This window comes from Xyrauchen texanus, chromosome 26 (assembly GCF_025860055.1).
Source record: "Xyrauchen texanus isolate HMW12.3.18 chromosome 26, RBS_HiC_50CHRs, whole genome shotgun sequence".
Taxonomy (NCBI): Eukaryota; Metazoa; Chordata; class Actinopteri; order Cypriniformes; family Catostomidae; genus Xyrauchen; species Xyrauchen texanus.
The window spans coordinates 30247591-30275494 of NC_068301.1; the positions used below are offsets into that span (position 1 = coordinate 30247591).

General features: G+C 38.3%; 1 pseudogene; it reads right to left on the bottom strand.

Annotated features, from left to right (window-relative positions):
- Positions 1 to 28: 28 nt before the first annotated feature.
- Positions 29 to 27838, bottom strand: LOC127619838 (alpha-tubulin N-acetyltransferase 1-like; annotated as a pseudogene).
- Positions 27839 to 27904: the final 66 nt, after the last annotated feature.

A 27904-nucleotide genomic window follows, 5' to 3' on the forward strand; every position in this document is an offset into this window, starting at 1 on the left:
TGGTTTAATTAATATCTTCAGAAGCGATCCAGTCGGTTTTGGGTGAGAACTGACAATTTTCACAATAAATCTTAACATCATTTGCGATCATGATTTCAAGCTTGATTACACTTTCTAGCACAATCTAGAGCTCTACGCATGCATCAAGCGGTGGAGGTGTAATCAAGCTTAAAATAATGATCGTGCCAAGAGACCGCAATGACAAGATGTACAGTAAATAATTTGTTATATTTTGATCTGTTTCTCACCCAAAACCAATTGTATCGCTTTACAAGACATGGATTACTTTTATGCTTTTTAAAGCTTCAAAGTTTTGGTCACCATTCACTTGCATTGTCTGGACCTACTGAGCTGAAATATCTTTCTAAAAATCTTTGTTTTTGTTCTGCAGAATAAATAAATTATACATATCTGGGATGACATGAGTAAATTATGAGAGTATTTTCATTTTTGGGTGAACTTTCCTTTCCTAATTTTAATGTATTTCTACATCATGGTAGTATTTTTTGTACTGCATTTAATTATTTATATACTGTAATATACAGTATGCATTGCAGTAAAGATTACAGATAATGCAATGTAATATATAATTTTTTTAATAATCAAGATCTACCGGGGGCCTGGGTAGCTCAGCAAGTAAAAACACTGACTACCACCCCTGGAGTTGTGAGTTCAAATCAAGGCTGTGCTGAGTGACTCCAACCAGGTGTCCTAAGCAACCAAATTGGCCCGGTTGCTAGGGAGGGTAGAATCACATGGGGTAACCTCCTTGTGGTCACGATTAGTGGTTCTCGCTCTCATTGGGGCATGTGGTAAGTTGTGTGTGGATTGCGGAGAGTAGCATGAGCCTTCACATGCTGGGGTCTCTGCGGTGTAATGCACAGCGAGTTTTGAACGAGGATTGACTGTATCAGGAGGTAACTGAAACTTGTTCTTCGCCACCCAGATTGAGGCAAGTAACCGCACCACCACGAGGCTCTACTAAGTAGTGTGAATTTGGCCATTCCAAATTGGGAGAAAAAACTCTAATGAGAATTTGGAGTGAAAATACACTTAATTGTATGAAAATATTCAGAAAGTGACACTAAATGTAGGCTTCATTTTCTTTTTCCAAAATACTATTTCTTATTTGTTTTTTTTAATCTGACCTGGATTTCCTGAGATTCGCCCATTTGTTGAGATTAAGACACTCAAACACGCATCATTATTTTCGACATGCTGCCAAGTGAAACATTCACTAATGTCCTTGTCAAATGTGTTCCAAGGATTTAATCTGGTTGTTTATTGATTCATATAAATTTTAAATGATCTTCCAAGTGGAATAATGTAAAAGGCTGAGTATGCTTTTTGACTGTTAAATTATGATAGTAAATATACTAGTAAATATATTTGAGAGCAGTGATATTTTCATCCATTTATTTAAAATTAGTTGTCCATGAAAAAAATCTCTGTAGGTTTGCATAGAGCTGTTTCTGAAAAAGAACATCATCAGATTATAAAATTGTGATTATGAAAGTGCAGGCATAAAATACATTTTTAAAAGTGAAAGTCTTATAACCTCAAGTCAAATAGTGCTCACACTGCTGCTGTCATTATTTTCAGTAATTTACAGCAAGACTAAAGGGCTTTTATCACTTTGTGCTTTAATAAAATTCTCAATATCCCTTTTCCCTTCTTTATCCTGATTTTTAGCATGCTGTTTGTCCAACGATTCCTTCATTTTCATCAACATTTGTCCAATGACGTCTCCTCACCAGGGCCTTGTGCTGCGATACCCTTGTTTCTGTCGCACCCACTGGGATGTATAGCGGCTCTCTTCAACCGTCCAAGACCATCCTCTTCCTCTTCCCCTGCCTCTCTCGATCTCAGCTGTTCTGTCTTTCTTACAGTCCTCCACCCCGGCTCTGGGAACCCTGCCTATCCCGAGGCTGTTGTTTGGTGCTTTGGTAGTAAGCTCACTGCTTATCTCTCCCTTTTGTTCCAAGGGTGCTATGGACATCTGGTCCTGCTGATGATCTTTCTTTGGGGCAGCAATCGTTGGAAGGGAATCAACCTGGACTTGAAGATGCGGTCTGGGAAAGATAATGAAAAAAAAAAAGAGCAGCAGATTATAACAAAAATAAAGTAACAAGACCAAATGGCAAAAGAAAGGCTGAGAAGAGTAGAGATGAGTAAGGAAGCAAAATACATCTGAATGGCAGAGAAATTTAATGAAACTAATTTAACAACAAAATTAAAGAAAATGGCACAAGTAGTAACATGAACATGCTGTTTTCCCATCATAACTAGGCCCACACAGAATCTGCACACTTTTTACATTTTTTGTTCAAATTGTGTCATGTTGAATTTCTCTAAATGTATTTAAACAGCAGTAAAATGTGTTAAACTGATCTGAGAGTATACACTCTTGTTGGTAACTGAAAGCATGATCAAATATATTTAAATAAAAATATTTCATTAATTAGATTTGTACATTTTCTTAAGAAAATGTGAGTGGTGGTTGCCAGGGCATTGCTAAGGTGTTGCTAGGTGGTTGCTTACCAAAAAGAGCCCAAGTCTCTATGATATTCTGGTCCTTAGATATAGCTTGGTTCCCTATTTCAATGCAAGTCTATGGATTTATTTTTTTGCATCTGCTTGGCAAAATGAAAATGTAAAGTGTAAAGGTGCTGTAATTGATTTTCTTATGAAATGACATGCAGAAACATCCCTATTACTTGCAGGGTTTCTGCTAAGAAAATGTGATGGTGGTCAACGTGTCTGGGAATGATAAAGTTTGCCGAACAAATTGGAAAAATCTCATTTTGGTGTTTTTTATTCACTGTAATGTGGTGGACTATAGTATGCAAAATAATACGTTTATTCGTTTCCACATTGAGAATAAATGGGTTTATTCAAAAGCTGAAAAGATTTGATTTCAGAGACTTCATATGGAGTTTATATTTATATGGATGAAAATAAGGTGCATTTCGAACTCTACTGAGACCAGAGCAGACTACATAGGGGGACAATGATAATCAGTACATAGATTCAGAATTTATAATGTATAATTTTATTTTAACATGGTTGGTATCGATTGACTTTTAATCAGAATTAATTATGATAATTTCTGATGTAATGTGTGTAATGACTCAAAAACATGAATAACCAACACTCCTGGAAGCATAAACAACTGATGAAAAAACTGTGACTTACTATTGCTTGGTATTATTTAAAATTTCACAACTTAGTCCCACTGTCCAAATATGGAATTTTTTAGGAAAACTATTTGCTCTAGAATGTGCTTGTTTATTAGGTGCTACTAATTATAAATTTAAAAGGTAAGTGGAAAATGCACACAGCAGTCACGCTTTGGTCTCAGGAAGTTAAAGTCGCTTTTCCACACTATTCAAAATAAAAAATGGCAGTCGTGGAATTAGCATCTTGTACAACAAATATTCACAATAAAAACCGGACAAAGCAAAATGTTAAACTGGAGTCTGCCTCATATCTTTTCTTTAACAACAAAAATGTTTAATTAAATAATAGAATTGCTCACCTTAGCTAATTTATTTATTGTTATTTTTATGACTATTTTCTTTGACTTTTCATGGCACATGCTGTCGTTCTTTGGTGCCCGATTTTGCTCATCCAGAGATCTTATTTATGTGTGCAATTGCGTCATTTGAACATACTCTGTCTAACATAAACATTATGAACACTCACATGTGAAGCGAATAATGCTGATCATCTCCAAACAAAGCCACAGGTCAAATTGTTATGGCCAGATGACTGGGTCAGAGCATCTCTGAACTGACAAGGCTTGTTGTGTACTCCCAGTCAGCAGTGGCGAGTACCTACCGACAGTGGTCTGAGGAGGGACAAGCCACAATCCGGCAACAGGGTGTTAGGCGCCCAAGGCATGAGGGCAAAGAAGTCTATTTCGTCTGGTCTGAACAGACAGAAGATCTACTGTGGCACAAGTCACAGAAAAGTTTAATAATGGTTACGGGAGGAATGTGTCACAACACACAGTGCATCGCACCCTGATGCGTATGGGGCTGCGTAGCTGCAGACCGGTCAGAGTGCCCATGACGATTCAGTCAGTTTAGAAGTTGTCTGCTTGTCACGTGAGAATGCTGTTTTGCTAATGCTGCTTTTGACAACTAGCTTCCTAGTAGCTATACAAAGTCAGTGCAACTGTTTAGGTTTTCTGTCAGCAAATTGCATATATATTTTTCTTACATGTGAAATTGAGATGCTCTCCTGCTCAATCTCTGATTATAACAAGAGTATCTGTGTGTGTGTAAATTCAGTAAATTTGTATCCAATACACAAGTTGTAAATAATAGAACAACATCACCAAGAGAAACCGTGATTCTCACAAAGGTTATGTGAGAAATATCCGACCGATCTGTTGTGTTTTTGTGTTCCACTGCATCTGCCTTTGCCCCTATGTCACACACCCTCTCACAGAGCTCTGGTTTTAGCAATAAGGAAGCACACACAACAGCTACGAATGGTTTACTAATGTGGTTTCCTGCGGGCCGTCGTAACTCTTCACGCTGTGTCATGGTAAATGGTTGATTGGAGTTTAAATGGTGTATTACCTGGCAGCATCAAGGAGCTCTGCTGTTCTGCCAATAATTGCCAGAGGTCTCGGCTGTTGATATGGTGACTGTAGAGGTTGCTCCTGGCAACCAGACACTGATGGCTACAGGATATGAGGAAAGTGGACAAACAACAGTGATAGAGGACAGAGGTGGGACGGAGGGCAGAAGGGAATAGACAAGCGAAACACAGGACAAATAAAAAAAAAAGAAATGGGTGAATGTTGTATAAAAAAAGAATAGAAAACAATTAAACAATTATGATAGGTAAAATAAAAAATAAAAAAACAACATTGCAGGAAAACAAATTCCAGTGAGGACAAGGGCAATGATTGTGTAATATGAAGTTTGATTTTTGATCTGAAGACTAACTAATATGGTAGGCTATTTATTAATGTAGCAAATTAACTTTAAAAATTCTTTTTTTGACATCAGGTCTGTAAGTCAAGACCAGAACCCTGAGCCAAAGACTAAAGTCCAGACTAAATTAAAACTAAAACCAGACATCTAGACCAAAAATGTGATCCTGAGTTGCATCAAATCTGAGACCATGAAGTCAAGACTTAGTGTCAATCTAAAACGGAACATGGCAGATTCTGTTAAGTTACTCTGATGATGTAAAATGAAATATGTTCTGTTAAATGAATATGTAAATGACAAATTAAAGGAATGTTCCAGGTTTAATTCAAGTTCAGACATGTTATTGATTACCACAGACAATCATTTAGATTCATCCATCAGTTTGACAAAACAAAAATAGTACTTATGTACTATTAAGTAAGCTGTTGAGGTGGGACTACTTTTCTATGTGGATGAATCTCTGATTCATTACTGACATCATTCCTGTGGGTGGGTTTTTCTCTATGTAAACATTCCTAATCTGGTTTCACTCTCATTTTCTGTGCCAAAAATATGCCATAGATGCTGTTGATAGTTTGACTTATATTAAACCCCAAACATTCCTTAAAATTATTTGACACACCATTAATAAAGAATAACTTTTTTCAACCGCTTTTATTACTTGGTGATCAAAGTGCTCAAGACAGAGGATGTTTAACAGTTGAGAAAGACTATACAAAAACTATCTGTAAAACCCACATTCTCTGGTGTACCAAATAATGTCTATATTCTAAAACACTTAGTGGAAAGAGTACAGAAAAGGGCCAAAAAGATTTCAATTTATATCACAAATTTGTATTATCAAATCATCATTTTACAGAAAATGTTGCCATTCAGACACTCAGACAGAAAGCAAAATCATATTAATTTGAACTAGCTAAGATGTTAAAAACCACATCAATGTTTAAGACACTGACATTTAAGATTAAGGGTCAGTGAAAGCTGAGTCTAGATCTATTTAAAGAACTAGCACAGATAAATAAAGTAGAAGAATGAGTAAAAGAGAGATAAAGTCACACAGAATACATGTGTGGTTAAATGGAAACAAAAGTTCAAACTCATCAAATGAATGCCATAGAGCAAAAGAGGTGTAATATCAGGGAGGGAGTCATGAAAACAATGAGCACGTCATAATTAGGGAGGGTAATGTATAAAATAAATATGTTATTAGAGATGAAGGAAAGAGAAGAAGAAAGAGAGAAAAGGGAAATTTTTTAGAGATTTACTACAAAAAGTAAGTACAGAGGTCGCATTAACGACAATTTTCCATCATTTATCCAAAACATTCATTTAAATGCTTGCAGATGTTTTTTTTATTTTTTATTTCAGATGAAAAAATCTGGTCCATTGCATTTGGCCTCCTTTAGAAACATTCCCAAAGTTGCAAATAGGAAAAATAAGTAAACTCCCGCCCAGTTGGAAAGAGCAAGCAAAACAGGTCTCTCAAGAAAAACCCTTTGACATGCTAGCAAAACGTCTTGTCAAGTGAAATATTTTCAAACACACACTAATAAATTGTTTGCAGGCTTTTTTAGAGGTGCTTTGTTGTGCTTGCAAAAACATTTTGCAAATGAATGGTTTTCAAACACAAAACTATTTTGCAAAACTTACATGCATTTGACATGCTTGCAAAAGATGTTACATGTGATAAATGTAAGGAATTAGTCAGGCTGATGGAGAAGATTAATGTGTTAGAGACATGCATCTGAATGCTAGTGGAGGTCAGTGAGAAAGAGAAGCATATACATATTGTTTTGGATGTGGTAAGGACAGTGAACAACACACACACTGTTATGGCTGTAGAGCCCCTGCAGCAGGGTGTTTGGGTGACGTCTTGGCAGCATACTCATAGGGCAAAGTGATACCACTCTCCCGTTCCTGTTAGTATTTCCAATAGATTCTACCCACTCAGTGATGCACCCACTGACAAGCTTGTTGGAAACACCCTGGTTATAGGTGATTCTATTGTAAGGAACGTGAAAATAGAGACTTCAGCCACCATAGTACAGTGCATTTTGGGTGCCAGATTATCTGACATAAAATCAAATGTAGTGCTGGCTAATGCTAAACGTAGATTTTCTAAAATTGTTATCCATGTCGGCAATAACGATGTCCGGCTTCAGTCGGAGATCACTAAAGATAAAGGTAAAGAGGTGTGTGAACTTCAAACAATGTTAGACAATGTAATATGCTCTGGTCCCCTCCCTGCTCATCGTGGTGATGAGGTTTATAGTAGATTAGTGTTGCTGAATGGCTGGATGTCTGAGTGGTGTCCACAGAATAGCATAGGATTTGTAGACAATTGGACGAGTTTTTGGGGTAGACCTAACCTACTGAAGAGAGATGGACTCCGTCCCTCCAGGGAAGTGCTGCTCTTCTCTATAGTAATTTGGCTCATTGTCTTAATAGTAATATTGTTTGACTAACTGGGGCCCAGGTCAGAAAGCAAACAAAGTGGTTAATCCAAACGTCTGATAGCTGCCTTGAGACATCACACAGGTCACATAAACACATAGAGATTGTATCATAGATCCTAGATATCATATGAAGTCTGTTCCCTGAACTACCAAACACAAAACCCTCACTAAGTCATTAAGAAAAAAAGTTATATTAACTTGAAAATAACAAAAACTGAAGAAAAACAATTATATTAAAGGTAGGGCTACAAAACATTAGATTGCTTTCATCCAAAACACAAATTGTAAATTAAATTATTACAGATCATAGTTTAGATTTGCACTGTTTGACTGAAACCTGGTTTAAACTGGATGAACATATTAGTTTAAATGAGTCTACTCCCCAATGTTATTGTTATAAACATGAGCCTTGCCTGAAATGTCAAGGAGGGAGTGTTGCTACAATGTAACAGTTATGTTTTTGGTGTTACTCAGATGTCAGAATGCAAGTTAAATTCTTTAGAACTGATAATGCTAAATGTGACGTTGTCAGATATAAATAAAAAATCTCTCCGTTATGATAACCACCTCAGAAAATATCACGGTTTCACGTATCACGGTATTACACAATTACTACTATTAATGAAAACAGAAGGGTTTTTTTTTTTTTTTTTGAGAAAACACTTTATTATAATTGAAACACGAAACCATTTTTTTTTATTGAAGTATGTGTAAAAAAAAAGTCTCCCTTTTGAAAATAAATAAAATGAATAGAAAAAATAAGAAAGCTAACAGAATTATAATAATAAACTGAATTATAAACAGGAAAAAAAATAGCATGTAACTATAACATGTTAAACTAAAGCATGTTAGTTTACATGTTAGCATAGCACGTTAAATTAACTATTAAATGACATCAGCTTATTAATAATGAACATATACTGCTCCTGTCTGTCCCTTTAACTCAGTGGTTCTCAACTGGTTTTGATTCAGATTTTATATTGGAAATCAAGTGTCGACCTGCCATAGATTAAACATAACCTGTATTTAATGTATCCTGGGTAGCATTTCCTTTTATGTTTTGTTCATGGTTTCCCAGTTCAAGGACATGCATCAAGTGACATTATTGTTGTTGATGTCAACAACAAAATCTACAGGAAGTTTTCTCTTCCCCTTTTAAAAATTGAAGAGCATATTTACTTATATGAGCCCATTATTATCCCGTTTGTTTCCTAATTTCAAACATAATTCTAACAGAACACACATTACACAGGAGGAAAGGCTACTCATTATTTTAGTCTTAAATAATAGTAATAATAATAGTAACAAATTATAGTATTTAATAAAAAATAAATACTAGCTGAAACACATTTTTAAACATTAACTACAAATGCCACTGTTGATATAAAATGAGGTCAAATAGATTCTACCTTTAGATTATTTCACATAACATGTATATTTCATATAACATGTATTCCCCTCTCCGGGAACCAGCACCTTATCGTGGTGGAGAGGTTTGTGTGCCCTTATGATCCTGAGGGTTGTGTTGTCTGGAGCCATGTGCTCCTGGTAGGGTCTCCCAAGGCAAAGTGGTCTCAGGTGAAGGGCCAGACTAAGAATGGTTCACAATGACTCCATGGAAAAAAACGGAAAGAGGAGGAGTTACCCTGCCCGGAGGAAGCCCGGGGCCCCCGTCTGGAGACAGGCCCAGATGGAGGGCTCGTCGGCGAGCGCCTGGTGGCCGGGCTTGTCACGGAGCCTGGCCGGGCACAGCCCGAAGAAGCGACGTGAAACCTCCCTCTACATCCCTTGGGCCCACCACCCATTGGAGAAACCGCAGGAGTTGGGTGCGCTGCCATATGGGCAGCAGTGAAGGCCGTGGGCCTCGACGGACCAGACCCGGGCAGCAAAGGCTTGCTCTGGGGACGTGGAATGTCACCTCACTGGGGGGAAGGAGCCGGAACTAGTGAGGGAGGTGGAGCATTACCAGTTGGATCTGGTGGGGCTTACATCGACGCACAGTTTTGGCTCTGGATCCGTACTCCTGGATAGGGGATGGACTCTATTCTTCTCTGGAGTTTCCCAGGATGTGAGGCGATGGGCGGGTGTGGGGATACTCACGAGTCCCCGGCTGAGCGCCACTACGTTGGAGTTTACCCCGGTGGACGAGAGGGTCGCCTCCCTACGCCTACGGGTTGTGGGGGGGGAAACTCTGGCTGTTGTCTGTGCATATGCACCGAACAGCAGTTCAGAGTATTCGGCCTTCTTGGAGACCCTGAATGGAGCCCTGAATAGGGCCCCAGTAGGGGACTCCATAGTGATGCTGGGTGACTTCAACGCACACGTGGGAAATGACAGGGACACCTGGAAAGGCATGATTGGGAGGAACGGCCTCCCTGATCTGAACTCAAGTGGATGTTTGTTATTAGACTTCTGTGCTAGTCATGGATTATCTATAACAAACACCATGTTCGAACATAAGGATGCTCATAAGTGTACGTGGTACCACAGCACCCTAGGCCGAAGGACGATGATCGATTTTGTAATCGTGTCATCGGATCTGAGGCCATATGTTTTGGACACTCGGGTGAAGAGAGGGGCAGAGCTGTCAACCGATCACCATCTGGTGGTGAGTTGGGTCAGGGGGTGGGGAAAGACTCTGGACAGACCTGGGAAGCCCAAGCGAGTAGTGCGGGTGAATTGGGAACATTTGGAGGAGGTCCCTGTCCGCGAGATCTTCAACTCACACCTCCGGCGGAGCTTTTCAGGCATCCCTGCAGAGGTTGGGGACATTGAACCGGAGCGGGCAATGTTCAAAGCTTCCATTGCCGAAGCCACGGTGGAGAGCTGCGGCCTCAAGGTTTTAGGTGCCGCAAGGGGTGGTAACCCTCGAACACCGTGGTGGACACTGGTGGTCAGGGAAGCCGTCCGACTGAAGAAAGAGGCCTTCCGGGATTTGTTGTCCCGGAGGTCTCCGGAGGCAGTTGCAAGGTACCGACAGGCCCGAAGGGCTGCGGCCTCGGCCGTGAGGGAGGCAAAGCAGTGGGTGTGGGAAAAGTTCGGAGAAGCCATGGAGAAGGACTTTCGGTCCGCACCAAAGTGCTTCTGGAAAACCGTCCGCCACCTTAGGAGGGGGAAACGGGGAAGCTTCCAAGCTGTATACAGCAAAGATGGGACGCTGTTGACCTCAACCGAGGAGGTTATTGGGCGGTGGAAGGAAAATTTGAAGAACTCCTAAATCCCAACACGCCCTCTATGGTAGAGGCAGAGCCGGAAGCTGATGGGGGATCAGATTCTATTTCCCTGGGGGAGGTCACTGAGGTAGTCAAACAACTCCGCAGTGGCAAAGCCCCGGGGATTGATGAGATCCGACCAGAAATTCTGAAAGCTTTGGATGTGGAAGGAGTGTCATGGATGACACGCCTCTTCAACATTGCGTGGAAATCTGGGACAGTGCCTAAGGAGTGGCAGAACGGGGTGGTGGTTCCCCCCTTCAAAAAGGGGGATCAGAGAGTGTGTGCCAACTACAGGGGTATCACACTTCTCAGCCTCCCTGGTAAAGTTTACTCCAAGGTGCTGAAGAGAAGGGTTCGGCCGATTGTCGAACCTCGGATTGAAGAGGAACAATGCGGTTTTCGTCCTGGCCGTGGAACGACGGACCAGATCTTTACTCTCGCAAGGATCCTGGAGGGGGCCTGGGAGTATGCCCATCCGGTCTACATGTGTTTTGTGGATCTGGAGAAGGCGTATGACCGGGTCCCCCGGGAGAGACTGTGGGAGGTGCTGCGGGAGTATGGGGTGGGGGGGTCCCTTCTTAGGGCGATCCAATCCCTGTACGTCCAAAGCGAGAGCTGTGTCCGGGTCCTCGGCACGAAGTCGAGTTCATTCCATGTGGGGGTTGGTCTCCGCCAAGGCTGCACTTTGTCACCAATCCTGTTTGTGATATTCATGGACAGGATATCGAGGCGTAGTCGGGGTGGGGAAGGTGTGCGGTTCGGTGGGCTGGGGATCTCATCGCTGCTTTTTGCAGATGATGTTGTCTTCATGTCATCATCGGTCCGTGACCTTCAGCTCTCACTGGATCGCTTGGCAGTCGAGTGTGAAGCAGCTGGGATGAGGATTAGCACCTCTAAATCTGAGGCCATGGTTCTCAGCAGGAAACCGATGGAGTGCGTACTCCAGGTAGGGAATGAGGTTTTGCCCCAAGTGAAGGAGTTCAAGTACCTCGGGGTCTTGTTCACGAGTGAGGGAACAATGGAGCGGGAGGTTGGCCGGAGAATCGGGGCAGCGGGGACGGTATTGCACTCGCTCTATCGCACCTCCCTAGGGAGGTGTTTCAGGCACGTCCAGCTGGGAGGAGGCCTCGGGGAAGACCCAGGACTAGGTGGAGAGATTACATCTCCACACTGGCCTGGGAACGCCTCGGGGTCCCCCAGTCAGAGCTGGTTAATGTGGCTCGGGATAGGGAAGTTTGGGGCCCCCTGCTGGAGCAGCTGCCCCCGCGACCCGACTTCGGATAAGCGGTTGAAGATGGATGGATGGATGGATGTATTTCATGTAACATTTTGTCAAAATATAACAGTTAATTTTACTCGTGTAAAATCATGAAACATATTTGTAAAGCTGATGGTGTGTAATTATTATTATTATTACAATAAAATGTTTTGGTGCATAGCACAGGTTGCTCTTTTCCTCCTCAGTACTGTTTGGCATGTCAGAGCTGCTACTGTTTGAGAGGTTTGACTTGACTTCTTCCGTAATGCCTTAAACTAGAAAAGTTTCACTAGAATTGAAATTGGTCACATCAGTTTTGAGGTCTGCGCTCTGCAATATGGAGGGAAGCTCTGTTCGCTCCAGAGAGAAAAGAAGATTATGATTGCGAGCTCGTTACACTCGTGCGAAAGTGCAGATGAGAAGCCTTCAGCTGTTTGCGAGATTATCATTAATTCTCCTCGGCAGTCCTAAATAGGCTATCACTTTGCCGGCCGCCGAAATATCTTCAATGGGTGAACCATGGCATTGTTCTTTCCCTACTGTCCGCAACCCAGTCTGAAAAGACCAGTTGAGAAACACTACTTTAACTCACACACAAACTCACTTGTGTCAAACTCCCTCGCCTCGCTTCTCTCTGACATTTTCTCAGCTGCATGTGTGTGTGTGACTGGCAGACAAGGAGGAAAGGTGATGCGCACATGCATGTGAGATTCTCCATCCGGTTGCATTTTTTTCTCACTACCATAGATAAGCAAATGTTCATGGTATGATAACAGTCAATTTTCATACAGTGGTATACCACTGCAAACCTAAGACCACCAGGGCTATATTCTGATTTCCTTAGAGAATTTGCTGATTTTCTGTCAGATCTAGTAGTTACTGTGGATAGAGTTTTAATCATTGGTGACGTCAATATTCACATAGATAAAGAAAATGACACATAGGGATTAGCATTTATCGATATTTTAAATTCTGCTGGGGTCAGACAAAATGTGACAGGATCAACTCATTGCCATAATCATACACTAGATTTAATTCTGTCATATGGAATTGATGTTGATAACACAGCAATTTTGCCACAGAGCCATGACATCTCAGATCATTACCTCATATCTTGTATGCTGTGCTTGGCAAAGGTCACTCAATTTATGCCACATTATTGATTGGGTAAAACTATTCATTTGACCACTAAAGATAGCTTCACTAATAACCTTCCAGATTTGTCTGAAATACTCAGTAAACCAAAAATTTTGAAGAACTTATAGATATAATCGTCTCTAGCACTATTGATAGTGTTGCCCCCTTTGATTAAACAAAATTAAAGACAAAAGCCCCTCACTGTGGTCCTATGATAATACTCATGTATTTAAGAGAGCAGCACAAGTGGAAGAGTACAAAAAAAAGGTATTTTGTGGTGCATGGAATGATAGTGTCTCTAGCTACAGAAAGTCTCTAAAAGCTGCCAAGTCTGTATATTTTAGCAAACTCATAGAAAATACCCCCAATAATGTGTATCCAGTACTGTGGATAAATTAGTAAGGAATAAAGCTGCGACTGAACCAGGTATTACATCGCAGCACAGTAGTAATTACTTTATGAATTTCTTTACTGATGAAATTGTAATCATCAGAAACAAAATTGGAATTATGCAACCATCTGCAATAGCACCTCTGAAGACAACTACTCAATCATTTGCTGTCATAGGACAGGAAGAGCTAAACAAACTTATCAAAACAAACAACATGTATGGAAGATTCAATACCTACCAAGCTATTAAAAGAGGTTTTTCCTGTAATCTCAGAACCTCTTCTACATATTATTAACTCCTCATTATCCTTAGGGCATATACCAAGACATTTTAAGATAGCAGTTGTTAAACTGTTGAGAGTTGGCTAATTGTAGCCCGAAAATACTACAAAAGATAGTGTATTCCCAACTATGTTAATTTTTACAAAAAATAAATAGTATGTGTATATGTAGAATTTCAATCACGGTTTAGGCCCCATCGTATTACAGAGACTGCGTTTATCAGAGTTACAAATGACTTGCTCTTCTAACCTGATCGCGGCTGTATTTCTCTTCTAGTGCTTTTAGATCTTAGTTCTGCCTTTAACAACAAAGATGACGAAATTATCTTGTATAGGCTTGAGAATTAAGTTGGCATTTGTGGACAGATATTAGCTTGGTGCAGGTCCTATTTATAGGACCGCTACCACTTTGTCAGTGTAAATGAGGAATTGTTAGATCAAACTAAAGTTACGTATAGAGTGCCACAGGGCCATCGGTTTTATGGCCTTATATATGCTTTCCCTGCAGGACATTATCAGGAACCGTGGAATTAGTTTTCGCTGTTATGCCAATGATACCCAACTTTATATTTCCACAAAACCCAATGAAATTTCACAAGTTCTCCATGTTAGCAGAGTGTGTCAAAGATTGGATGGCTACAAGTTATCAAAAAAACAGTGGTACTAATTATTGGACCAAAAACCTCTAAAAATAAGACGCTAAAATATAATTTGACTCTTGATGGATGTACTGTCACATTGTCTTCTACAGCAAAGAACTTCGGTGTTATATTTGACAGCAATCTGTCCGTTGTAGAAAAATTTTTGTAGAACAGCATTCTTTCATCTCAGAATTAAGTTAAGTTACGACACCTGCTCTCTGTTTCTAATGCCGAAAAACTCATTCTTGCATTCAGGACCTCAAGGCTAGATTATTGTAATGCATTAGTGGGAGGATATACTGCAGGTTTGATAAATAAAATCCTGGTTTAGTGTACCTGGTTAGTTCAAAATGCAGCAGCTAGAATGCTGACTAGAACCAAGAAATATGATCATATTAGCCCAATCTAAGCATTGCTACATTGGCTACCTTTTAAATTTAATTATCATTGTAAATACTTCTTACTACTTACAAACTTTGTCTAGCTCCACAGTACTTATGTGACCTTCTATCATGCTATATTCCATCGCATTCACTTAAATCCCAAAATTCTGGCCTGTTAATAATACCTAGAATATAAAAATCCACAAAAGGAGGAAGTTCCTTTTCCTATTTGGCTCCTAAGCTATGGAATAGTCTTCCAAAGATGGTTCAGCACTCAGACACACTCTCTCAGTTTAAGTCTAGACTAAAGACTCATCTTTTCAGCCAGGCATACACCTAATATATCTATCAACTCATAGTTATGCTGCATTAGTTACGTAGTTTGGCAAGAATTGGAATTCAATAATCCTGAATGGCATCTACGCTAATATTATTCTATTTGTTTCCTTGTCTTAACCTCGTGATACATATCCTGAGGTTACCAGAGCCTGCCCAGATTCAGCTCTGGTCCTGCCTGATGTCTGACTCCGGTCCTTTCTGATGTCAGACTCACACTACTACGTGTTGCTGAGTGTTGATGAATAACTGCAGCCTGTGCCAGCCAGATATCACTTCAGTCTACTACAATGGACTTCACAGAGGATGCACTGTTGCCAGCACCAACTGTTAGACTTGGGATACTTCACTGGACACTGCCTGAAACTTGGACTTAAAATGGAATCCATCTGAAATTAATCTGCCACAAGCTTACAATCGAACTGCAGTGCACCTTACTGACTTCTGCCTGCATCACCTTGGTAAAAGAATGAACTACATTCTTAAAATGGAAAACATGTTTATGATAAATTAATTGCAGTCTTCATCAGCCAAATAACTTTGAAATTATGTGTGTTGTGAAAAGCGCTAAACAAATACAAATTACTTGACTTGACAAACGAAAACAATTTTGAGGGTAGAACTTTTTAGAGGTGCTTTGCAAAAATCGTCTTGCAAGCTAAACATTTTCAGACACAATCAGGAAAATGTTTTGAGAGTAAATATTTTAGACACAACCAAAAAAAATATTCTGAGCAAAATAAATCATAGGTGGGTTTGCTTGTGAAACATTTTTTGGCTACAAATTAAAGACTCAAAAATAATTTGTAAAAGTAACTCATTAGCATTACAAAATTATACTGAACAATGGCATGGTAATTTGTATTATAGATGATTAATAACTAAACTTTTGACCTAAGTAATTGAATGTAAAAAAAAAAAACAGAATGTAAATTAACATGTTAGTCTTTTAAATCTTCAATGACAGGAAATTTATAAATTAGTCTGTAAGTGACGGAAAGTTATCCTTTGTTGCACAACCTCTGGTCAAGAAGGCTTACGTGTTAGCAGAACAAACAGACAGTGAGCTGATCTTTATATGCTCTAGTATCACAGTGATACACTAATGATACACTAATGAGCAGAATTCACATTCCTGCCGCCAAGTTGGCCATGCACTCATTTAGCACAGGAAGTGGCTCATAAAGAACATTTTCATTCCCACAGAGACACTGCCTTCAACCAAATGCTCTCATTTGCCAAAATAAGCACCAGATGGAAAAAGTGAAGAGGACGCAATGTAATAATTTGCAAGCAAACAGCTTAATTTAGACTAGTGTGTTGGTGTCAGGGAGGTGTACCTGGTGCGTTTTGCTCTGTATTTGTCGTTGAGCTGGGAAGAGGGGTCTGACCCTGCTGGAGCCCAGGGCCCACGGAGGGGTGGAGAGGGGCCCGGCTGGGGGAGGATCCCACACTGAGTGAACGGGATTGCGGAGATGAAGGAAGCAGAGGGGGGGAGTGGGGGGGACCTGCGGGGTGAACAAACGGCCAGGGGAGAGCCCTCTGCTCCTCCCGGACCACTGCAAAGGAAGGGAAGTTGTATGTCATAACATATCTAGGCCTGATTAACAGGTGACTGGATTTAGATACTCTACTACACTTATATGTGTCAAAAATAGATTTTGATAGTTTTCTGAAGAAAATCTGTGTGGTGCTTGCTTGTGCAAAACTCATGGCTAGGGTGTTCTAGGTACAGTAGTTACCAAGATTTTGCTATGTGATTACTAAGATGCTTTCTGTTTTGGGTGGTTGGCTGGTAGTTCTGGGTGGCTGCTATGGGTATAAAGAGCAGCCAACCAAGTCTATGATTTTCTCATTCCTAGATATGGCTCAAATTGATGGGATTAAGAACAATAATACTGCTTTACTGAAAAGCTCTTTTTAAAAATAGTTACCAGGAAATTTATTTAATAAAAGAGGCCTTTGTTTTTCCAGCTGACACTTATTTTTTTTTTTTTACAGTGGCTGTATGATGTCAGTATTTAGCTAAGCAGTGTAAATGTCAGCTACAAAACTAGAGGCCTGTATTGTGCCAACAAGTTAAATATAAAACATGGAGCCTATGAGTAACCCACCTTCCCTTTCCATTAGTGAATATGGTTTGATCTCTCCCTCTGGCTTTTTTGGGGGAACCTTTCTCAATTGGACTGCTGTAAAAAGAGCATTTTGATCACAAATTGGCAAGTAGCAACCAGTATGATTGAGTACAAGTGAGTCTATGTACAGTGGGGTCCACGAGGAAAATCTGGCATTTTTATATAGAAAATAAATAGAAAAATGTAAAACAAAGAAAAGTTATGACATAAAATGAACAATAAATATTTAAAATATTTAAAACCCACTGTATGTAAATACACAACAGGCAATTAAACTATGCGAACAGCACTCTTCACAGTCATACCCATAAATGTTTGACTATAATGCATTTATTTATTATCATTCCACTGCACTTTGGGAAAAACACAAAGTACTTATCTATATTTGGACTGCAAAGGGGAACAGTAAAGGATCTTGGAAGGGAGTGAGTTCATATGTGAGTTGAGGGGAGTTGAGGGTCATATTATAATGGGCAGATGTTATGGGGTCTAAGTGGAGAAATAGAGGAAGAATACCAGAATATAATACAGTAAATGTTCTTATAAACCAAAGGGATAAACTGGGATGTTACGGTATGGTTGGGGTGGGGAATAAAAAATATTCAATGTCCTTACAAGAATCCGTAAATCCCCTGATCCGTTACAGGGGAGGGAGGCGTTCCTGGGAGAATTTTTGTGAGACAAAAGTGCTTGGACTTCATTTCAGAACAATGAATGTTTTGAGTTGTTTGCAAAGGCTTCACATTTTAAACCCTTTCAAGAGAAACCACCAAATCTAAACACTACCAATATGGGCTTGATGAGTCATTTCAATAAATATGTAAATATACATAGAAAATGGTTTTGCCATTATATAGAAAACAGAATAACAGGCTGCGGCTTGAATGAGGAAATAAACTTCCTTTAAATTTAGAGCCACTAAACACAATAAAGATAGAATTTCCTAGTATTACTTGAGAAACCTGCTAAAATGTCATTCAGAAAGACTAGATGATATGGCATTCATAACCCAATTTTTGTGACATTGAATCGCATGTGAAATATGTGAAACAGGATATTCAATGAGGAACAAAATAGCACTTTTGACTTGATTTTAATTGTGCACAATCCAAAGTCTAAAGGACAAAAACATTTTTGAGTGGAAGGGTTGAAAAAAGAGGGCTTGGTGTTGTCAGCCAAAACAGAGCATGTTATTGCATACTGATGAAAAAAGATATTCTTTGGAAAAATTAGTACCGATGAATTGTTCATAATGAGATCAGGAACGTTTCTTAAGAAAGTAAAAAAGGATTTAGATTTCATGTTTACTTTTCTTTTTTAAATTAAGTTCCTTATCAAACTAGATGTGCATTTCTGGAAAATAATGCAAGTACTTGCAAGGCAGCAACTGGTTAAGTGGTTCAGGCTAATTTAAATGGAATATTCTGGGTTCAATTCAAGTTCAGCTCAACTGTCATCATTTGGAGCATAACATTGATTATGACAAAAACTTCTTTTGACTTGTCCCTCATTATATAAAAAAAGAAGAAGCAACAATAGTGGTTACAGTGAGGCATTTCCAATGAAGTAAATGCGGCCTTAACTATAAAAAGGTTTATTTAAAAGATTTAAACATTATACAGTAAGTGTTAACATTTCTGTTCTTCTTGATTTTAGTGTGATAAAATCGCTCGTAGGGTTTACCAACATTGTGTCGTCATGACAACAAAGTTGTAATACTGGATATAACATAGCACTGATGAGGTTAGTGAGCAATTTTATCTCACTAAAATCATGTTAACATGAACATGTATAATGTTTTCATCTTGTGGCTACACTTTTGAAACTATGTGTATTTTAACGTTTATGGACTGGCCCCATTCACTTCCATTGTTTCTTGCTGTAATCAGGATTTTTGTTTTTTTTTAGGTGCACTCTGTATTTTTTGTCTTTGTGTCATCTTGGACTTACAGTGACATCTAGTGACTTAGATGCAGCATAATTTAAAAACAATAGTTTTCAGTTTCAGATGCTATAGTAGAAATTAAGTATTCACAGTCAGCCAGTAGTATTCAGCTGGTCATGTGATTCTAACATGGCCGCCCCCATGTGCGGATCCTCTCCATGTATAATAAAACAGCTTTTATAAGGTTACTAATATGACTGTATTCTTCGTTTAATGTGAGTGCTCATGATTTCCTACACCATCCATCCATCCATCGTCAACCGCTTATCCTGTGTACAGGGTCGCGGGGGGCTGGAGCCTATCCCAGCTAACATTGGGCGAAAGGCGGATTTCCTACACATAATGCAAAATTACAATTTATGTCTTTAGGAGTTAAACTTTTAATGAGGAAAACAATACTGAGTGCATCTTTAAATCCATGTGCTGTGTTCGTTTGTGCTAACACCTTTTGTGTTCCCAATCAAAAATTACCGGCCCACTAAGATTGGTAGGAAATCTCTCATATTGCATATATTATCCCAATATAATGTATTAGATCTTTTTATCAACGTTCTTTTTAGTAATTAAGACAGGTTTGTACTTCTTTATGAACATATTAATAAAAAAATAATATTAATAGAATTCATTGAACTGAGCTCATACTGGTCTAGTGGGAGGGACTTCCTGAAGAAGAGAAAAAAAGATTATGTAATAAATTAATAACTACTTGCTTGATCTAAACAAATTTTAAAGCTTAGAATCTGGACTTTACTATGAATGGAGCTGATCCTACCAATTCTTAAATAATGCTTTTTCATTTTCTGACAAATTAGAACTGTTTTGTTCTCATCATTTGCCAATTTGTTATCACAACAATTATATTCAGTGTTGATAAAACATAAAAAAGATGAGATAGACAACTGTTATATATCGTTGGAAAGGTCTCAATTAGTAAAATGTGATGTAAAAATTTGTTTTACTCAGAGGCCAAACAGTGAGTTTACGAGTATGAAATTCCCACAGACAAATAAATATAAAAGAACAGGAGTGTCTGTGGGAATTTCATACTCGATTACTTCCTGAAACAAACATGTAACAAAGACAATGAAATACTGTATCTTATAGCCGACTATCTTGATTCAAACGAGACCAAACACAACATAATATGATAAGTAGATCTGCAAATTCTTCTTAAACTGTGTAAATAAAAAGACGATGCACAAAAGGGCGCTAAACACACGTTTGTGTGTGTGTGTGTGTGTGTGTGTGTGTGTGTGTGTGTGTGTGTGTGCACATTTCCGAGGACATCATATGTGCTCATCTAAAGGATTGGGGTGCTCCTGAATACTTAATATTTCTGTATTTTGTGGTCTAATCCATTCATTTCCATTGGCCAATCACTTTAGACCAGGAACACCACAGGTGTAACAAAGTGAAACAAAACCACAAATATTTTATGAAAATTATCTAATAAAAATGTGTGTGTTCAGATGCCCCGTGTGAACATGTCATGGAATTATATTCCAACTGGATGAAATAAACTACAGTTTTCCGAAGAAAAAAATCTAATTATAATTAATCAGTCAGTTTTGACTAGAGCACAATATAAGGGTTAAATAAATGCAAGAAAAGTCTAAATTATTTTTTGTGATAATCAACATTATGCCACAAATGCTGCTTACTGAGCTTCACTTGTATCAAAAATTTAATATTCCTTTAAAGTTGCAAAATACAGCGACATGCCCTTTTTCAAAGCCCTGCCCTACAAAGACTTGTTAGCACACCCAAACATAAATGATCCACAGCAATAGAGCATTTCTGATTGGCTGTAAAAGTGAGGGCCGCTCCCCCCTGACTTGTGTTTTGCTGTTTACAAATACAAGTGTGATTATATACAATATTTATACAAAATTATACAATGCTCTCCTTGCGAGCACTGAGACTATGGGCGGTTTTGTTCAAGAACACTTTTAAATGCAGCGCCGCACATTCACTGAACTGAACTCTACTGACGCACACCCAGAACAACATTCCAAGCCCGCATATCACAGAAGAGTCAGGCATTACCTGATCTACTCTTGAAGAAGCCACCAAACACCACAAAGTTGTTAACCTGAGAAGAACAAGTATGACAGGAAAAAGTAAGACATGTTAGACAGAAATGTGTCATTCCTCAGCTTTTTATTGGGACCATCTAAAAAACAGTCCTGTGTTTAGCAATGGTGATATACCTCCTCATCTGTCATAAAAGGCTACTGTACAAGGATTTGTGTTGTGTGAAAAAAACCTCTTTACATCTAGATAAATACTATGCAAGATTATGGTATTCCATGACGTAATAGATGTTTTCTTTCAAACTCGGTGGACATAACAAAGGGTTCAAGGGTAAAAATTACAGTTTGGATTACAGAGAAGAGTAAAACTGGGTATTAATCAGATGTGATAAGATAAAGCGACAAGTGATATAAGCTTTCGTGTAAATCTGCGACCTCTTCGAGTGACGGGCAACAGGAAATTGAGCTGTAAAGACATGTGTCTAATCACTGCTGAGCCACAGGACAATGATGTCGTAACAACACTAATGGCACCACAAGAATACACAAAGTCCCAAATCCGTCATTACCTACTGCATACAAGCAATACTGGACATTTTCTCTAAACGTATTTCACTGTTTTTAGCCATTTTTGCAATGACTTTTAACCAACGTGACTGGTGACGCAATGATTTTTACAGGAAGTATGAAATCAGTTCCCCTCAAGTTCACACAGGTGTTCTAGCAAAGTAACCACAGGTGTTGTTCATTACATTAACTATAAACATGTTCCACTAACATTTGACAAACAGAAAGTGTTCTTCTGTTCATTTTGAACAATGTATTTATTGTTTTATAATTTAAACCTAACAAACTTCTTTTTGTGAAGTATTTTGCATTAAAAGTGTGCCCATGCTATCTTTCTTTACAATAAATGCCACTTTGTTTGATCTTTTGTTCGCTAATCAAAGGATTTCATATATTGGGGCCACTGTGTATGACTAAACACATTCTGATTGACTGTGACTGTGTTATGTAACACTGCGTTTTTGCTTTCAGTATAGATTTATCCTTCACTTTCAGTATAAATGAAAACTTGTCATATCACACCTGGTTTGGTCAAAGTATAAAGGAGGAGAACATCTGCCAGATGCAAATTTTCATAAACCATTCAGACACAGTATAATAAGCGACATAGAGGTGGATCCTACCTGGGGCACACTGTTTTTCAGATCATAGTGTTTTTCTAGAAAGGACAGGAATTTAGGAGAAGGTCTATCATATGCCATCTGCTCAGGCTCCACCCGTTTGTTCTGTTCGATGAGAGAATATGATAGCAGGAAAATATATTTCACAAAGGCAAACATGGCCCTTTGCAAGAAAATGCAAATGGACTTGTAAATCAATTTCTCTTTTGGACAAAAAAAAAAACCTTTAAGTTCACCCCCAAATGAAAGCTCTATTCACTGACATGTTTTTCCAAACCTGTATGACTTTCATGCTTCCATGAAACACAAAAAGAGAAGTTCTGAATATAGCACCATAATTGTAGTCTATATTCAGTATATTCCAAGTCTTCTGAAGTCATACGATACGCTTTGTGTGATGAACCAGCAGAAATTTAAGTTGTCATTCAATAAAAATCCCATTCCCATTTCTGCATACTCAAACTTAGTGTGACGCGTCTTGATGCAACAAGTTTGAATACATGCACAAAGGGCAACATTATTAGTAAATAACAACTTAAATTTTGGTCTGTTCCTCACACAAAAAGCTATTCTAGGGCTTCAGAAGTCTTTGAATTTAGCACACAAATTTCATGGTACTTTTTTTCTCTTTTTGGAGCATAAGAGCACCTGGTCACTATATGCTTCATTGTATGGAAACGAGCAGCATGAACATTCTGCAAAACATCTCCATTTGTGTTCCACTGATTAAATTATGTCATATGGATTTAAAACTACATGAGGGTGAGTAAATGTGACAGACTTTTATTCATGGGTGGACTATTTCTTTAAATATTTGCTATATTCCAAATAGCTGCACTCACTTTCAACATGAAGTCGAAGAGCTCCAGCCCGTAGCCATGTCTCTGCAAGGTCTCTGTCACATAGAAATCCAGCACACACAAAGGCTCTGTCTCTAAATGCGCCCCCCGCTGGTCCTTGGAACAATTACAACATAACACTGATGCATGTAATTCAGAAAGTGTGTGCTCTACTGAATCAGCCAAGATTGAATTGCTGAGTCAATAATGAAGGAACACTTACAAGTAAAAAAAGCTTCTTGTAGCCAACCTTCAGAAATCCGACAACAACACCCCTTCCACTGCCAAAGAGGGAGTCACAGATTGTTATTAACAGCATCCAGTAAGTGGAAGTATTTAAGTAACAGAAATGGAAAAACAGGAAGGAAGGTCAGTATTATTGACTTCTAAATAGATTAAATCTGAAGGAACAGGTGTGGGAGAGGGAGAGAGAGACAGTACCCATTCTGCTCCCCATCTTTCAGGAGGTAGACATGGTGTCTGTTGGCCTGGAGCTTTGCAGCACTGGTTATAGGTGCAGGCAGCTGCTGGGCCTGAGGTGGTAAACACAAACATAATGACAGACTGGAACTGAGAGAGATTGACAGTTTAAACTCTAGAATGCAAGGGCAAAGACAAAAGACAGTCATTATCACCTTAGCGGAGGCTTTGCCCAGCTCATCTATAACCATGGCGATGTGAAGCTGAGGATCTGGTCTAGAGAACATAAAGTATGTTAGAAATCTAAAAAAAACAAGTAATGTTCAAAAGAATTAGCATGTATGATTATAATTATCTATGTCATAATGAATGTACATATGTCCACAATGCACAACTGTTTTTTCTAATCATATATAACACAGTGAGCAGTTAAGCAGTATTGGTGCAATACATTTTACTGGTTGAAGGACAGTGATTATTTATTGGTGATACATAGAGAATCTAGAGAGTTGGGTTGTTGATGGCCAATATAATGGCAATAATTTGCATAACAATTTAATAATGGCAAAAGAGATGCACACAATGTTGCTAAAAATGTAATTAAAACTTATTTGACACAAATTTTACTCAAAAGTCACTAAATAATTTTTTTTTATAATGACAAGGATATTCATAAATTCTTTTAAAATAACACATGAGGGGAACAAATGCTTTTGTTAATCACCCAAACAGGCAGGCTTATCCAATGCCAAATCTCAAAATAGCCAATTATTGTCTATATCTAGGTGATTTTTATGAAACCTTTCAATAAAATGTTCTGGGCCTATTATACACTCAATTCAAAATAAACAAATTAGAAATTAGAATTGTATTTAGAAAATAAGCCTATTTTATGGCCATTAAGATTTTTTTTTATTGGAGTTATGCACATACTATCACTCAGTTCTCATTACTGTAATGTGAAAAAATTATATATTATTTAAATTAAAAAGTATTTATCTAAAAATGATATAATTATAATTATACTGTACAAACAGCATCTTTTTTTACTGTAATATAGTTGAAAAATGACTGTTATAAAGGTAACGAGAAATTATCACTAAAATTAAAAACTATGGGAATAGTAAAAGTTAAATGTCCTGATGCATTACTGTAATGAGAATCATAATTGAAAACAATGGGACTACTTAAAGTTAATTGTCTGGACAAGTTACGGTAATAAGAATCATTATTATAAACTATTGGAATAGTGAAAGTAAAACATCCAGATATGTTATGATAAGGACAATCATCATTGAAAACAATGGGAATAGTAAAAGTTAAATACCTGGATGTGTTACAGCAATAAAAATCATCATTAAAAACAATTGGAAAAGTTAAACATCCAGACACATTACAGCAGTGGCAAATCCTTCTCTGCTGGCCTAACACGCCAAATAAATAAATATTTTTCATCCTTTCATTCTCAAACACCCTTTTGCCTATGTATTTTTAATCGCTTTTCACTCTTATTTAATCTACAAACAAATAGATACAAACTAAAAGTTTATCCAATCAGAATTTATTCCTTGATGCTTACAAGCAAGGGTTGACAATGAGTCTTAGCTCTGTTCCATCAGGCCTTCAGAATTTCCACTGAATCCCTCAACACTGCAAATGAATGAGCAACTAAATTCAGATTGTCAGATTCATCCGCCAATCAGATTGATTGATTTGTTCTTGGTGGATGTGATCTTTAGGATATGTCCCGGTTGATGCCTTCTAGCTGGCCTTGAGTGATGCAATCATGCTTTAAGTGATGTACGTAATTCAAGAGTGAAAAGCGTAAGATCAAGCTGTCTGACAAGTCGGCAGTCATCACTTCTGGTATTGCAGTTGAGAAAGAGATCCTTTTGGATTTAAAAACACGAGATGTTCTGCATGACCGTGTGATTGATTAATTTATTAAAGGAGAGCTGATTTTCACTTCAAGTAAATTGGTAAGTGCTTTTTGCATTGTTATGGCAACATCAGGAGTTTTCGAAGTGTAAATTAGGCTGCTTGAGCATTCAGTGTCGGACAAGTTTTGAAAAGTAGTGCTGCGTTCCATTCAACTCGTAAAGTCGGATTTTGCAACTTCCTACTAGGAAAAGTGCAATGATGGAATGCATCTAAGTCAGAATTACAACTTTTAGGCTCATGCAGACATTCTCAACTTCGATTTCACCGAGATGCAGGGGCATGATGTCACACAAACATGTCGACACACAGGGACATATAAAAAGTGATAAACATTCAATTTATTAAGTAACATCGATAAATGAATTCATTTCCACATTACATGAAATTAAAGCCTGTTTAACAAATGCCTGCAGAAACAGGTGTATAAAACATTATAATCTCTTTTGATAATCGCACAAATGGTAGCACCGCAGCATTGTTTATCAGTCGGGTTGCTAGGAGACATCTCTAATGAGAGTCAAACCCCTGCTAATCTAACGGGACAGTTGCAGTGCCGAATTTCGAGGAATGGAATTAATTTATGGTCCTAGATATCAAGTAGGAATAAACCACATCCAACTTGAATGGAACGCAGCGTAACCGTTTACCCTGACGAAACAAAATGTATTGTAAGCAACATTTAAATCGCAAATATTATTAGATGGATTTTCCAGGTATTATAGACCTCTTTAGAAGATTCATATGAAAAATTATGATTTTGGAATGTCTGTTCGGGAGATGTTCATTTCACAAAACAGTCATGCTGCAGTTAAAATTAGGCTTGCTTGAGCATTAAGTGTCATTTCAAGTTCTGGCTTTCGTGCATATACGTGTTTTTAAAATATCAATTGGTATTACATGAATATTCATATCGTGTCTTATTCATTGTTAAACTGTTTTCTTAAATGGCATGAATAACACTGAAGGCCTAGACTTTAAATGCATGGCCCCCCACTGCATTACAGTAATGAGAATCATCATTGAAAACAATTGGTATAGTAGAAGCCTGATGTGTTACTATAATGTGTAAAAATTGCCAGGGGTGGGGGGATGGTGCATGCAAAATGTGCTTTATTGTCCTGAAAAATTTGTCAAAATACAAAAAGTCTTGGTCCAAAAAGGTCCTAAATGTAAGCTTTATTTTCTTAATGTAAAGTATAATTTTTATTTTTTGTAATTGATTTTGGGTTAAATATGACCTGGACATTGTCTTTGGCGGGTTTCGTGAGAATCACCCTATTAATCTATCTATGTATCTGAACTGCATAGAATTGTGAGTATAGTCAGCTACTATATAACTATATAGATATGCATTGTTTATATTGTATATAAACTATCTTGTTATTATATTGTATATCTATCTATCTATCTATCTATCCATTATGTTCTGCTTTATTATTGTGTAATTACAGTAAAGTCCATGGCTGTCTGGCTGAATCAGCATTGTTCAGATTAAATCAATGCCAGATTAAACCAGACTAATGCAGATTTAATATTGAGACCTTTCTCAGGACCACATTTGCATCATCTGGCGTAATGCTGCTGGTACGTTCAGTTCACATTACAGGAAAAACATGAGCTAGTGTTAGTACAACACTTTTAATAAGAATATATTTAAAAAAAAATTAAGAGCAGCATTGTGGGCCATCTGTACAAGCAACACTGCACAAGAACAAAAGCAGTGAATGTCCAAAACCTCCCAATAGATTACAGCCCTTTCTCATCATAGATTACATTCAAATATATTACCTCCCATGCGATATCCGTCCCGCAGTCAAGTTGTTATCCAGCACTGAAATTCTCTCAGGGAAAAGCGCATTCAATTCGAAAGAGAAGTCCATTGTGAGGACAGATGGATTTCCTCTCAATCTAAAATCTTAAAACAATACACCACTAATGCACTGCCTGATAGAGATGCAGATACATTATCTCATTTGCAATCGATTCTCACTGCATCATTGGATGCACTCAAAATATCAGCTCCTTATTAGTGGCGCTTCAACAGTATGCTGCTGATTTAGGCACAGATTTATAACGGTGTTATCGTTGCTTCCTCGGTCCTCGGTTTGGATGTCACTCCCATAGACATAATTAATACATAGACGCAATATTGGCCGCTTTGGAACGTTGCTGCGATACGTCAACGCGTCCGCCATTTTGCGGAGGGCAAGACTGCGCTGTAATCAAATGCAAGTAAACGGGTGAGTTGCGGTTTTTCTGGATAAAAACAAAAATAACGTTTACATTTATCAACCGATTTCAGTGGTTCGTACATGGTGTACAGAAAGTTCCATCTCTAGTTATTTAAAATCTCGATAG